General features: G+C 48.2%; 1 long non-coding RNA gene across 1 annotated transcript; it reads right to left on the bottom strand.

Annotated features, from left to right (window-relative positions):
* Nucleotides 1–8,087: 8,087 nt before the first annotated feature.
* LOC123133189 (uncharacterized) lies at nucleotides 8,088–13,193 on the bottom strand. The gene is made up of 5 exons (XR_006465183.1): nucleotides 12,879–13,193; nucleotides 11,840–11,941; nucleotides 11,404–11,540; nucleotides 8,988–9,080; nucleotides 8,088–8,320 (listed from the first exon to the last, which is right to left on the bottom strand). It is a non-coding gene; the product is annotated as an uncharacterized lncRNA (long non-coding RNA).
* Between the last annotated feature and the right edge of the window lie 792 nt (nucleotides 13,194–13,985).

Raw genomic sequence — 13,985 nt, forward strand, 5'->3', positions numbered from 1 at the left:
CCCGTAAAAGAGGATACAGGTCAACTTTGCAGGGTCTGCCTCTGCGGCCAATCGCGCCGGCCTGCAAAACAGTTTTTCTGCGAACTGCAAACGTGAAATGCGGGTCGGCGGGCCGGGATACGAGGTCTGCTAGAGATGCTCGAAGAACCAGTACCCAAGTTAGACTGCGGAATGTGATGTCCGGGGTGGCCACGCACACGTGCGCGCACTCTACAGTTACATTTTTTGTTTGGTTCTTATAATATTATTAGTAGGTTGCTGACAAGTGGGCCAGAAACTTTTTTGTGAGAAAAAAGCTTAGTGGGTTTTCACAAAAAAAATAGGCCACACGGCCGGTCCCCATTTTCTAGTCGCTGACGGCGGTTCCCACGCTACGCTGGCATGCCTACTCATTGCCTCTTTCGTATCCAAACGCTTTTTGTACCGTATATGCACACCCGTATCAAATTGTGGCACCTGATCAATGTATGCTGCAAGTTTTAGCACTAAAGTGATTTTTCTCGTCAAGTTTAAGCATAAGTGCTGTAATTGACTCTATATTTAACTCAAAAATTAAACCCTTGGGCACCCCCACTGCCGCTTAGGCGTTGTACAATGCTAGGTGCCTAGGGAGGTGCTTAGAAAAATAAATTAGGTTTTTGTGAAGCAACGATGCCTATTTCTATAGGAAAGACGCCTAATTAAGCGTCTGCCCTGTTTAAATAAGCACCGATACTTAAGAAAAATCTGATTTATTTCTTCAATCACCTCTGCTAAGCACCCTGCATTATACAAGGCCTTATGGGGCGTGTTTGGTTGCAGTCTTGAACAGTACCCGCGTTGCATACACATCTCAACCCAGCCTGGCTCTGAAAAGATAGCCTCATATGCGACATTTTTGAGTTGTTTGGTTGCCTGCATATGGACTTCCTGTATTAGGGGATCAACTTTGGCATGTTGTTTGGTTACCTGCATTGTCTCGGCGCATGCAACTACACGCTGTTTGGTTGCCCGCATGAGGTATGATTAAGAGCTAGCACTTGCACTTAGCACACAGAGTTAAGAGCTAGCAGAGGAAGGGGGAGAAGAAATGCAGTGTGCCTCAGACCATGGCGACTGCGGTGGATAGTGGACGAGCGACCCCATCGGCGCACCGCGAGCGACACCGTCGGCGAACTAGTTGCGGTGCTCGCGTAAAGACAGTGGACAGAGGAGGAGAATGCAGTGCTCACGCCATGGTATCGTCAGTGCAGTGGATGAGAGAGGAGGCCGAGATGATCGACACCGGGAACGACTCCAGTGTAGTAGGGCAAGAGAGAGGAGGCCAAGATGATCGACCCCGTCGGCGGCGCGGCGAACTGCAGTGTGCACGAAGGCAGAGGACACAAGAAAGCAGTGTGCACGCCATTGCGGCGTCAGTGCAGTAGAAGGACGACAGAGACTAGGCCGAGATGAGCGACGCCAGAAACGACTCTAGTGTAGTAGGAAGTGGGCAAGCAGATCAAGGGGAAGAGCTTCGGCGTCGAGAAGAACGGATAGGAGAGCTCTGAGTAGAGGACAGAGGAGCTCGACATGGCAGCGTCAGTGCAGTATACTATTGTTCATAGAGAGATGAAGCTCCGATCGTTGAATCCAAAAACTTACAACACAAATGTTGTGAGGGACTGCAAGATTAGGCTGTTGCTCAAAGGAAATTTCAAATGATCGATCATGCGCGACGAATCTGACAAAATTCGTCTAGAATAGCTCCAAACGGGAACACGAGATTAAGAACTTACCGCCAACGAAACTACAAACTAATCGCCTGAATGAAACCGTAGCATCGAGGTGCATCTTTTTCGTGTAGAGCTTACCTCGAATCGAAGCACTGTTGTGTAGATCAGAGGGGCATGAAAGAGAGGAGACTAGAGAGGAGCTTACCGGAGGTTGAAGAGGACACCAGGTAAACACCTCGCATCCCTCCAGTTTCTCCTCGTGCAGGGTCCCGCTAGCTGCACTTCCGCTCTGCCTAGGTCGAGAGAAACTGCCGATTTGAGCGTTTTCAGTGAGGTCCAGAGCTGCTTTAAGTTTCGTGCCAACCAAACAGCCCGTTCCCTTACCGCGCAGGCCTGGTAGGGCCTTATGCGGGCAACCAAACACGCCCACGGTGGATCTCTACCGCGTCTTTGCCTGAAACCACCCGAACGACACAACGTATGTCCAGCTGGCCCAGATCTGATGATCGAAAATATCTTGTCTACCTGTCCTGATGAAATTTATACTACTGTCATGTATGCAGAGAACGCCGGGATTCGCTCGAGCGGAACTTCGCCTGTTTCAATGCCCACCCCGAGCCGAGCATACCTTGTCTCGTTGACAATCCTGCCACTTGCCACTAGGGACCCAGCGTGCTTCTGTCAGCTAATGGTTGGCCAAGTCGCAACACCCTATTCCCATTGACTTTCTGGCCGCGTCCCCTACCAATTCCCAGACGAACGACTGCAAACAAATGAGCAGCGACAAGCAAAGCTAGCTCAACCGCAGGCTCTTCTAAGAAGGTCACGCGGCCGCTACCACGGAGGAACTAGCAGGTAATTAACCAAATCATCTTCACTCATCGCGGTTCAGACATTCATATTCAGCTTCATGGGATTGTTATGGAGTATCTTTGTTGTTCATCGTTGTTCTTCACCATGGTTCTGCTTCTGCGCAAATATTTGTGGAGATTTGGATGCATCGTGCGTTATACACTAGACTAGAATAATAGGTATGCTTGGGGCAGTTTGGCTTCAGGATAATCCCAATGGTTTTTGCTTGTTTGGGGGTGGCAATTTCTCAACAATCTAAACACAGGTCACCAAACCAACTGGGCGGCTTCTCCCAGGACCAGGAGACAGGGTCAGCTCGATCACCTCGCTCCTCAGATCTTGCGGGTTGAAATCAAGGGCATGACACCAAAATAGGTGTTAATAGTGCCCATTTGTGAGGTATTAACATTAAGAATCACAACTCCCTGCATCCCAATTCGTGTCTCCTTGGCCTTTATAGTTTTCCCTTGCCCCCATCTCAACGGCAACAAGAGGGGAAATTTTGCTTCTCTGCCGTAATTTAGAATGCTATTCCAAACTGGTATCGCTAGTATCATTTTTCCGTTGTTCCATCAAGCTGAGCACTCCTACTCGTTAGGATACGCATGCAAAAGCATAGGTCCCATGGATATCAACATTTTCTATGGACTGTACATGGGGTATATTGTACAATATTTTATTTTTGTAAAATGAACCAAATTGCAGTCCATCAAACTTAAAACCAATCTTGTGATGTCTTTAATTGTGGAGGTAAAAACCCCCCTCATAAAACATATACTCAAGGGAAGAAGCCCAAAACAAACCTTGAACTTGTAGACGAAAGCTAAGCTGAACCCTAAACTTCCAATCCCTAAAATCAGCACACCAACCTCTTTGATCCCGATCTATTTTTAACCTTGATAGCGTTCCCAAACAGGGATTGTCGATATGGCGGGTTGGATTTTAACCTTGAGAGCATTCCCAAACAGGGATTGTTGATATGGCGGGTTGGATCCCGGAATTGTGGACTGTGCATGCGACTAGGCAGGCCTAACAGACGTGAAGAGAGATTTTTTTTTCCTTTTCATTCAGACTATATTTCTTTTTTGTAATACGCGACGTGTAATAAAAATACCAACAAAAAATAGAATTGTTGATTAGGGAATACCACATGGAAGTGAGTTTTTATTTATTTATTTATCATAACGCGGGACGTAAGAAATAGACAACCTGAAGGGTCGAACTTGTGACCTGGGGCTGCTGAAGTAACCACGCAAGCCACTAGAACAAATGGATATTACTAATTTACTAAGAGGCCCGTATCTATCATAATGCGCACGCCCTATACGCGCTGGTGGCGGCCCAGTGCGCCGCTTCCCCTCTTCGCCACATCCCCGGCGAGTCTGGTATTTATTTCTGGATCGGTTGGAGATTTCTCCTACGGTGCCAGGGATTGCTGCCATATATTCCGTGCAGGTAGGATGCTTTTGTCCTTGGTGTTAGAAGGGAGAGAGAAGATTGGTGGAGTAATTCGTTGTATTGCTTGAGCCTCGTGGGCATTTATATAGGAGTACAATGATCAACTTGGAGTACAAGACAAGTCAGAACAAATCCTAGTCTATCTCGTCTTTCCTAATAATCAATATACTCAACATCCCCCGCAGTCACGACGGTAGCGACGCAGACGGTGAGACTGAAGAAGAATTCGAAGGCAAGCCAATGGACGCGCCCCCACAGTCGTAACGGTCGTTGCATCGCGGAAGTCGTGGCTGGAGTGGAAGCCGACAAGGTTGCTCAATTAAGGCGATAGCCCTTTGTCCAGTTTGTAGAAGTAGCCGAGAGTGTAGGGTGGTGGAGCCGTGGTCTAGGTAGCCGTGCGAAGAATGCCGTGGTCGATGTCGAGTCAGGGTAGCCGGTGTCGAGGAAGTCGCCGTGGAGCCGCGGGCGCAAGGAGGTACCGAGTTCGTCATCGGCGTAGTGGTGTCGGAGTAGTGGTGTGCCGGGAAGAAGATGTTATTGACGAGGCGTCGCGCCGGGTTTGCCAAACCCGGGGACACGTCGTAGACGAAGGCACGCGTCGGTGTTGGCAGCACCGGGCATGCGTAGACGAACGAAGACGATGTTGACGAAGCGTCGCCCCAAGCTTGCCAGGCCCGGGGACACGTCATGGACGAAGGCACACATCGGTGTTACCAGCACCGGGCATGCGTAAACGAGGGACCTGCACGAGTTGTACGCCGTGTCGAGGAGTCGGAGGGCCAGCAGAGAAGAAGACTCGACGACAGTTGTGGCGCCAATTGGCATGGGGGGCGATATCACCAACGGTGCTCGGAGTAGACGAAGTGGTCGGGGTAGATGATGGCGACGCTGGCACGGGCTGGTACTTGGACGAAGACGAAGGACGTGGACGGGCGACGGCTACGGGAGTAGCGGCGGCAGCCAAAGAAGAGCAGCGGCGGTGGCTAGGTTAGTAGCGCGGCGGTGGTGCTCGAAGTAGGCGAGGAAGCCGACAACATGACGAAGACCGGCGCGGAAGGTGGCGTTCCCGCGCCAAGGGAGGCAGCACGACGCATACAACGGGAGGTCGACGCACGGGAACGGCGATGGACTGCGGGCCGCGGCGCTACGGCCCGAAGGGGCAACGCAACAGCGGCGAGCAGGTCGGGGCGACGGCGGGGAAGACCTCAGGGCGGAGGCAGGGACCGCGTGCCACGCTCACTACGGCCGATGAGGTGACGCAGCGGCAGCGCGAGGGTCGGTGCAGCCACGGGGACGGCCTGGAGTGGACGTCCTCGGGGCGGCGGCGCACTGCGGGCCGCGACACTACGGCCCGAAGGGGCAACGTAGCGGCAGCACGCGGTCGGTGCATCCGCGGAGAGAACCACAAGGCGGCGGCAGGGATCGTGTGCCACGCTCGCTACGACCCGATGGAGCGACGCAGTGGCAGCGCGAGGGTCGGTGCAGCCACGGGAATGGTCTGGAGTGGACGGCCTTGAGGCTACGATGGACCGCGGGTTGTGGCACTACAGCCCGAAGGGCGATCAGCGGCAACGTGCGAGTCGATGCAGCCGCGGAAGAACCATTGGCGGCGAAGCTGCGGTCCGAAAGGACGACGCACCTGCAGCCCGTTCCTTGATCGGAGAGATGCGCGTACTTGACAATCTTCAGAAATCCCTGTATGCGGCGGCTATACAGATCGGGACATGCATATCGCCACATGTACATGCACAGGAGCATTGCACGCATCATGGCTCCTGGATGCAGACTGTGGACGAAGCATCATGGCACGGTGAGCCAGCGGCTGGCCACACCGTATGCGCGCGTGTAGGCGAAACACGGCCATGCCGGGAGCGTGCGTGTCCACACAGCGTGGGAGAGCCGGCGCCGGCCAGCAGCGTACAGCGCGCGACAGCACACCCCATTGCATGCGTGAAGCTGGGACGCACGATTGGGCGCCGTTGTACATCAACCGATCTGGTTATCGAAGTAGAGGCGCATGAAAGTCGACGGGCGGTGATAGGCGATGCAAACCAATCTTAGATCCGAGAATCAAAAAGAACACCGATCAATCAATCGGCGAGAGAAATAAGTCCGGATCAAAGGATCGGAAAAAAAGACTCTACGCCTATGGTCATGTTTTGGCAACACATCAATCTGTAGGAATATGGTACTTTTGCCCACACATAGATTGTAGCTATCACATATGCTGACAGAAGATTAAAGAGTCGGAGGACTTGCTGTTGGCAAAAGTATTGCCGACATAAGTTCACTTGCTGACACTTTTCTAGTTGCCATAAACCCTACCTACGCCGACACATGGTCTGTCTATTTACACCCTACATACGCCGATACATGGTCTGTCTGTGTACACCCTACCTATGCCAACAGACGGTAACACTAGTAGAAAACGGAGCTTTAGCGCCGGTTCGTAAGGGCCTTTAGTGCCGGTTCCATAAGCCGGTTCCATAACCGGCACTAAAGGGTGGTCACTAAAGGCCCCCCCCCCCCCACTCTTTAGTACTGGTTCGGCACGAACCGGCGCTAAAGTGCCACCACGTGGCGTGAGCTTGCGCCCCGGTAAAGGTTTTTTTTTTTGAATTATTTTTTTGAAAATTTTGGAAAAAAATTTTGATTTTTTTTTTCGATTTTTATTTTTTCTGAATTATTTGATGATTTAGTCTCTAATCCCCTCTCTTAACTGCTCAAGTGTGGATCATTCATTCAAAATCATCTAACTTCCCGACCAGTCAACCATCCCTCTCACTACTCTAGCCCGAGCACGCTTAACTTTCAGGTTCTATTCTCCTTCGTTTCCGAGTCTGCACTTGTTGTTTTCCTGACAATAGAAAGATGTTAATCCTATTAACCCTCAGGAGTTTAGCTTGAGCATGAAGTCACACATTTCACCATTTGAGTTTGAAACTATTATTCTAAAAAACAGTAATTATTTAGTAACGCTAATATTTCTTGAATAAGTTTGACCATAGTTTGACCACAGTTTGACCATAGTTTGACCAGATTTGACCAAAATTCAAAAAATTGAAATAATTATTTAGTAACACTAATATTCTTAAATAATTATGTAGTAACATTAATACTTCTTGAATAAGTAGTTTGACCAGATTTAACCAATTTTTTTAAAAAAACTGAAATTATTTGACCATATCTTTTTTCCTTTTGGAATTTGAGGATTATAAATAATTCCAAATAGGTCGTAGGCTGTCTCCATCGGATGCGGATTTTCGTGCTGAATTTTTTGATATATTATACATTTTTTTCCGACATCGTATGCAAAAGTTATAGCCGTTTTACATTTTCCCTACACTTTTAGTGCCGGTTTGTGTCACAAACCGGTACTATAGGTCAGACCCCTTTAGTACCGGTTCATGGCACGAACCGGTACTAAAGGTTAGACCTTTAGTACCGGCTCGTGCCACGAACCGGTACTAAAGGTGATCGTGGGGCCCCGGCCTGACGCCAGCCTGCCACCACCCCTTTAGTACCGGTTCGTGCCACGAACCGGTACTAAAGGTTCAACACGAACCGGCATTAATGCAAATCCGTTCGAACCGGCACTAATGGTACCATTAGTACCGGGCCAAAATCAAACCGGCACTAATGTGCTTCACGTTTGACCCTTTTTCTACTAGTGTAAGTCAACATACACCCTACTTATGCCGACACTTGGTCTGTCGAGCAAGGTATTTAGCATTGCCGACACATGGTTTGTCTACCTATGAGTGTACTTCTGCTGACACTTTCTCTACATGGCTAGAGGTGTACCTTTGTCGCAGTTTGTCTGTTGGAATGTTTTTCATGATAGATTAATTGTTGATAAGATGGTGTACAGCCAAAACAACAATTGGATACTGCTTTGATTTAAATATTATACAATGCTCAAATGTTATACACAAACAGGATCAAGATGAACACATATTGCACAAGCATTGATAATATGTTCACAAAAATACATATATATTGATCAGAAGTTCAAAAACAAGACAATCTTGATAAAGCAAAGTTTGGCCATTTTGGCCACCATCCAGAAAACACAAGCCACATAAAAGGACCACTATTTACTGTTCTAAATGTGTTCAACCACTAAATGGTCCAAAACACTTAAATCACACCCATGAGCACAAGATATATGCTCCAAAACACTTGAAGTAGCAAATGGTCCAGAACACACATAAGATTCATGATCACAAGTTGGCTGGTCCAAAATACTCGAAACAGCCAAATGCTGCGGAACACTCTGAAGTCATCACATCCATGCGCAGTAGGTGGCTGAGTAGCTGAAAATATTCCACACGATCTTAATGATAAGAGTCTAATGAAAATATGCTCAGTCAATATCTAACATAAGTGCAAATATCATTTTGTATTGACACCTAATTAAGACAGACATGTATCAAATGTTTTATTCAAAAGTGGATCCATAAAAGTTATTAACAATATGGAGGAAATTGTCATAGGTATCTTGAGGCTTTCGGTCAAATTCTCATATGTTCAAACTGAATGGTGCTGCAAACATAAATGTGTGGGTGAAAATAAATGGTCAAATTCTCATATATTCACCCCAATGATTTTGTGCACTTCAAAGTTTGAAAATAAATGTGAAAAACAATTGTGGTCGTATGTTATCTAATGAACTAGAATTAAAATGTACAGCTTCAGACCAAAAAACTGCAGTATGTGAAGTTCTGTATATGCCATGTCATCTTTAGATTGTGACCATCAAAGTCTTAACACCAAACTAATTAGAAAGTAGGCCAAGGGACTGCAAGCATGTCTTACATATATGCTAACTACTAAGCAATGTATATGAGCATCAGATTACATCATGTGATTTCATATTTTTAATTTTAAAACTGCAGTATGTGGAGTTCAGTTCTATATACAAGACACAAAAAGTTATCTAGTGATGCTATTTCTTATATACAAGACACAAAACATACTCACATCGCCTATTTCTTATGCAAATTATTCCAGTTCATAGGCTGCTTCTTCCACTGCATGTTGCTCTAAAAAGTGTGAAGACATGTATCAACCACCCTGTAAAAATGAAAACTATGTTTAATAATATAGATAACTCGGCTGACCATAAATCAAATTAGAAAGTAGGCCAAGGGACTGCAAAGTTATGTCCTTGGTAAGTTTAATGGATGAACTTTTCAAATGCACAAATGATGTTCAAGTAATATTAGGCCACCACTGTTATGCGGCTGCTAGAAGAAGGGCGCGAGAGGGCCGGCCGGGGGCCTTTTTGCCCACGGCCAGGCAAGAGGGAAGAGATTTCCTTCTTAATTCTTGCTTGATTAGATTGATACATCTCCTCTCTTTATATAGAGAGGTTTACTTGAGTTTCAAGCAAGGCTTACTTGACCCCTAAGCAAACGACCCTTATCTCTAATTAACCCTAAGACTAATAGGCCCATTAGACCCATTACATACTCTAACACTACACCCCACCTGGACATGCAGCTTGTCCTCGAGCTGTAGCCTAACCAACTTATAACCATGAGTTGACACAACACAAACCTAACACCTAAAAACAAGCCTTTTACATCTCGGCTTGTCTTATTATTCTCAACCTAAAATAGACTAGGACGCTTTATTTTGGACGTGCACGTGTACAGCCACCTGGATCCCATGGACACCACCTGGACAAAAGGAGTGCATGTGTATGGCTGTTGGTCTGCACCTCACAGGAAAGAGTGGAGGGCTTGCGATGCAGAATGACGACGAGGGGTGCGCCCCCAACCGCCGATGACGCAGACTTTGAGGTCGCTGCCCGCGAGGAAAACAACATGCCGGCCGCCCGTGGGGGAAGCCACATGCCCAAGATCCCCGACACAGCGGACGAGATTGAGGTCCTTTGCGCAGCGCAGGGCAACTTGGAGGAGCGACAGCTGCAGACCACGCATCTCCCGCACACGCCGACGCGCTAGGAGGCCGCGCGCAGCAACCTGCAGCCCCACCGCCGCCGATACGTGGCGGGTAGCGATCCAAGACGTAAGCGGTGACGGCGACGGTAGGGACTTCATCTGCTGGATGTGGACGCCTTGGGATGGTGGCGGCGCTGATGGGAGCGAGGTCGTCGCACTCCCGTCGTAGGGCATCCCATACTGGGCGGCGAAGCTGACCGGCGATGGCTGCTGCAGCTGCAGCGGCTGCTGCGCTGTCGCGCCGGGCAGCGGCAACGGTTGCTGTGGCGAAGCGCCGGGCACGGCGGAGGCCGCCAGGAGCGGCGGCTGCCACTGCAGCCAGGGCTGGGTGGTGGCAGCGATGGATGGCAGCTGCAGCGGCCCGGCGAGCGCGGCGAAGGCCGCCTGGTGCGGCGGCTGGCACGGCAGCCACTGCGGCGCGGGGGCGGCGATGGGCGGCGCAACCGAGTGTGGCCCGTAGGACCCGGCCAAGAACAGGTGGATCTCCTGGACCGCCTGGGTTAGGTCCCGCAGCACCCCGGACACCTCCTCCCAGGTGAGGACGGTGGGGGCGGGCGGGACAGAGGATCCCGGCGCAGGCAGGAGCAGGGTGACGGTCGTGGTGGTCGCCGGAGTCGACAGGGTGACCGGCAGCAGAAGAGACGGGCTTGGCAGCGGTGAAGACATGATCGAACCGAAGCTAGCTGATACCAATTGTTATGCGGCTGCTAGAAAAAGGGCGCGAGAGGGCCGGCCGGGGGCCTTTTTGCCCACGGCCGGGCAAGAGGGAAGAGATTTCCTTCTTAATTCTTGCTTGATTAGATTGATACATCTCCTCTCTTTATATAGAGAGGTTTACTTGAGTCTCAAGCAAGGCTTACTTGACCCCTAAGCAAACCACCATTATCTCTAATTAATCCGAAGACTAATGGGCCCATTAGGCCCATTACGTACTCTAACACTTTGCCCACGGCCGGGCAAGAGGGAAGAGATTTCCTTCTTAATTCTTGCTTGATTAGATTGATACATCTCCTCTCTTTATATAGAGAGGTTTACTTGAGTCTCAAGCAAGGCTTACTTGACCCCTAAGCAAACAACCCTTATCTCTAATTAACCCTAAGACTAATGGGCCCATTAGGCCCATTACATACTCTAACAACCACCAAAATAAAGACAAATATCTCATAAAAGCACCATGTACGGAGATTAGTAAGATTTAAGTACTGTCTTATTCTTGAACTAGATCGTCATTATTATAATTCAAGTTCTTGTCTTCCTGCTGCTTACAGTCAGAATGGGGTTGATTGGCTACAATTAGTTATAAATCTGCTCAAACCACAAACTATCCATCTTTTCCATTTTAAATAGACATGTTAGAATTAATAGCCTGGCCTATTAGTGATTGATGCTACATCAGGCCCCGTCCAACAAGCAGTACAGCAGACACGAACCTTGTTGTTTTGGTACCGGCCACCACCACCACCAGCATACCCATTAGGTCCATAGTTCACAACATTATTATATGGCACCTGTGGAATTATCATATACCCAACAGAAACAGCGACAGGGTACCTAGGGAAATCAAGGCCTGGATATTTTGAAGTGAAAGAAATGAGTAAGAGAAATAATTATGCCATATCTGCTGGGTGAATCCAGCTATAAATATCACGAATGCCAAGGGAATGTCTAGCTGCACATGTCAATATATCCCAGCATTCTCAGTTGTGACATTCTAAATGGTGTTGTGACTTGTTTTTAGAAAAAAACATGCTAAATGCTATATTCTTCAAAGCAAGAGAGGAATTATGAGAAGGCACCCCATTTAAGCAAGCAAGAAGCAGAGTGGTAAAATTAGAACTAAAAAGTGGTGAAAATTCTAGGATTTACCTGCATATGTAAACTGGGAGCTCAAATTAGGTGGGTAATGAACATCCTCAGACAACTTGCTTAATATCAAATATATGGCTCGCATCTGACTATTTAATGGTCCTGTGATGGTAACACAAATGGAGATTCTACTTAACACCAATACTTATTACCACAAATAGTTAAGACAGTAGTATCTGACACATAAATATATCTATCTTCTATCTCATCTGGAAAAAAAAGAACGGAAAGGAACATGTTATTTACCTAGACAATGTTGGCATTATAGGCAGCCCGTTAAAAATTTTATCCCCAACTGCATACTTGATAATCCAACAATATTTATAAAATGCTGAGTGTGCAGTGCTAAGCTTACGATTATCTCATTCTGCATTTGCAATTTGATAATTTACAGTTGCAAATTTGTCCAATAAGAATATTTCACTTCAGTCCTTTGACTGTGCAACTGACTTTTTTATAGTGAGTTATATATCTATCAAACCTGCTATAAACTAGGTTGGAATCTAATTTTCTCCACAAAAATTGAAACCAGCCCGACCATCTATAGCATCAACGAGAGCTTATAGCCTACATGCTAGCTACAAAAAGAAGTGTTACTCCAGAATTATTATTTATTATAGCAGTAGCATCAGTATAGCTGGTTACGCATATATCTGATTAACTCATCATGCCGATGCAAACCTAGAATTCAGAAATTTGCAAGCTTAGAATTCAGGAACTAAAGTACCATGTCCCTCTAGCCATCGATCAGGCCAAAGAATTAGAAACATTAACAAGGTATGAATTCTTTGCTTCTCAGTACTATACGGATCCAACTAGTAACCTTCGTAATACTACACACTCTTCTTAAACAAAAAGGGGCTGATTAAGTGAGCATGCATCAGGTTATGCTTCAGATCAACAACATGTCCAAACCACTCCATAGTAACTACCAACAGTACAACTCTCAAGTTGCAGCAACCTAGCAGTTCGATCTACTCGAGACACAGGGAAGAACAAGAACAAAGAAACAAATTGGGGATCCACCATCGGTGCATACCTAGCAACGCACACTCCCTCCAGCCGGAGGTGCTTCCGTAGTTATGGCGATGCTGGCGCTTGCAGATGGCAGCCTCCGACGTAGTTATTGCGATCCTGCCTCTGTCAGCGGCTGTGTGACTCCAAGGAAGGAAGGAGGGGATGGGGTCGGGGACACAGGGACGTGGATTGGGGTTGGGGGCGGAGGACAGAAGGATCTCGGGGTCGGTCTATCGGTGGCTGCGACCCCGGCGCGGTGGTAGGGAACATGTGTCGATGGGGTCGGGGGAAGCGTGAGGACGATGGCAGCAAGGACGAGGATGACGCTGGAGCGCGAGGACGGAGACGGGAGGGCGGCGGGGACATAGGTGGTGGAGCGCCGGCAGGGCGGCGGGTATGGAGTGCGACGGCAGCGGTAGGGAAGTGGGGATGGAACGGGGATGTATTTGGGTTATGTACTGGATTTCGAGGGTTAAGTCAAAATTGGGCCGCCGCGCAGCCCAAAAATTTGCCCGACCGCTCGCCAAGTCATGTTCTCGCGCCTAAGTCAGCCTCAATTGTTTCGTGGCTTCGCTGCTTGACATGTGTATACATACGCCGACACTTAATTTATGCACTTACATCCTATCTACGACGACACTTAATTTGTGTCCATACACCTACCTATGCCGACTGTAAATTTGTTAGGCCTAGACATCTGCCAGCAGATGATAAGTCACTATATGGTTGCCGACAGGTACATGGTAGCTAAGTGATCGCCGACACATAATTGGTCAACTATTGTGCCCACTTGCCGACAGATGATTTGAGGGCCAAGCTTCAGAGCTACGCCGACTGATCTCTTGTACGGATTAATGGGGCTTTCCCTATAGAAGTGTGTCACTTAAACTCTGCCGTGGTGTAGTAGCCAGTCAACACGACCGGCGGACGAATCCTAGGTACGGGCGGCGCGGCCCCCGACGGCGGTCATAGAGGCCGACCGCCTCAGGGGCGGCGCATAGGGCGAAAGCGTCGGGCGGCGGCTAGGGTTGGATCGATTAGGTTGATATCATGTTAGAAGGGAGAGAGATGATTGGTGGAACAGTTCGTTCTATTGCTTGAGCCTCGTGAGCATATATGTAGGAGTACA

This window comes from Triticum aestivum, chromosome 6B (genome assembly GCF_018294505.1).
Source record: "Triticum aestivum cultivar Chinese Spring chromosome 6B, IWGSC CS RefSeq v2.1, whole genome shotgun sequence".
NCBI classification, from domain to species: domain Eukaryota; kingdom Viridiplantae; phylum Streptophyta; class Magnoliopsida; order Poales; family Poaceae; genus Triticum; species Triticum aestivum.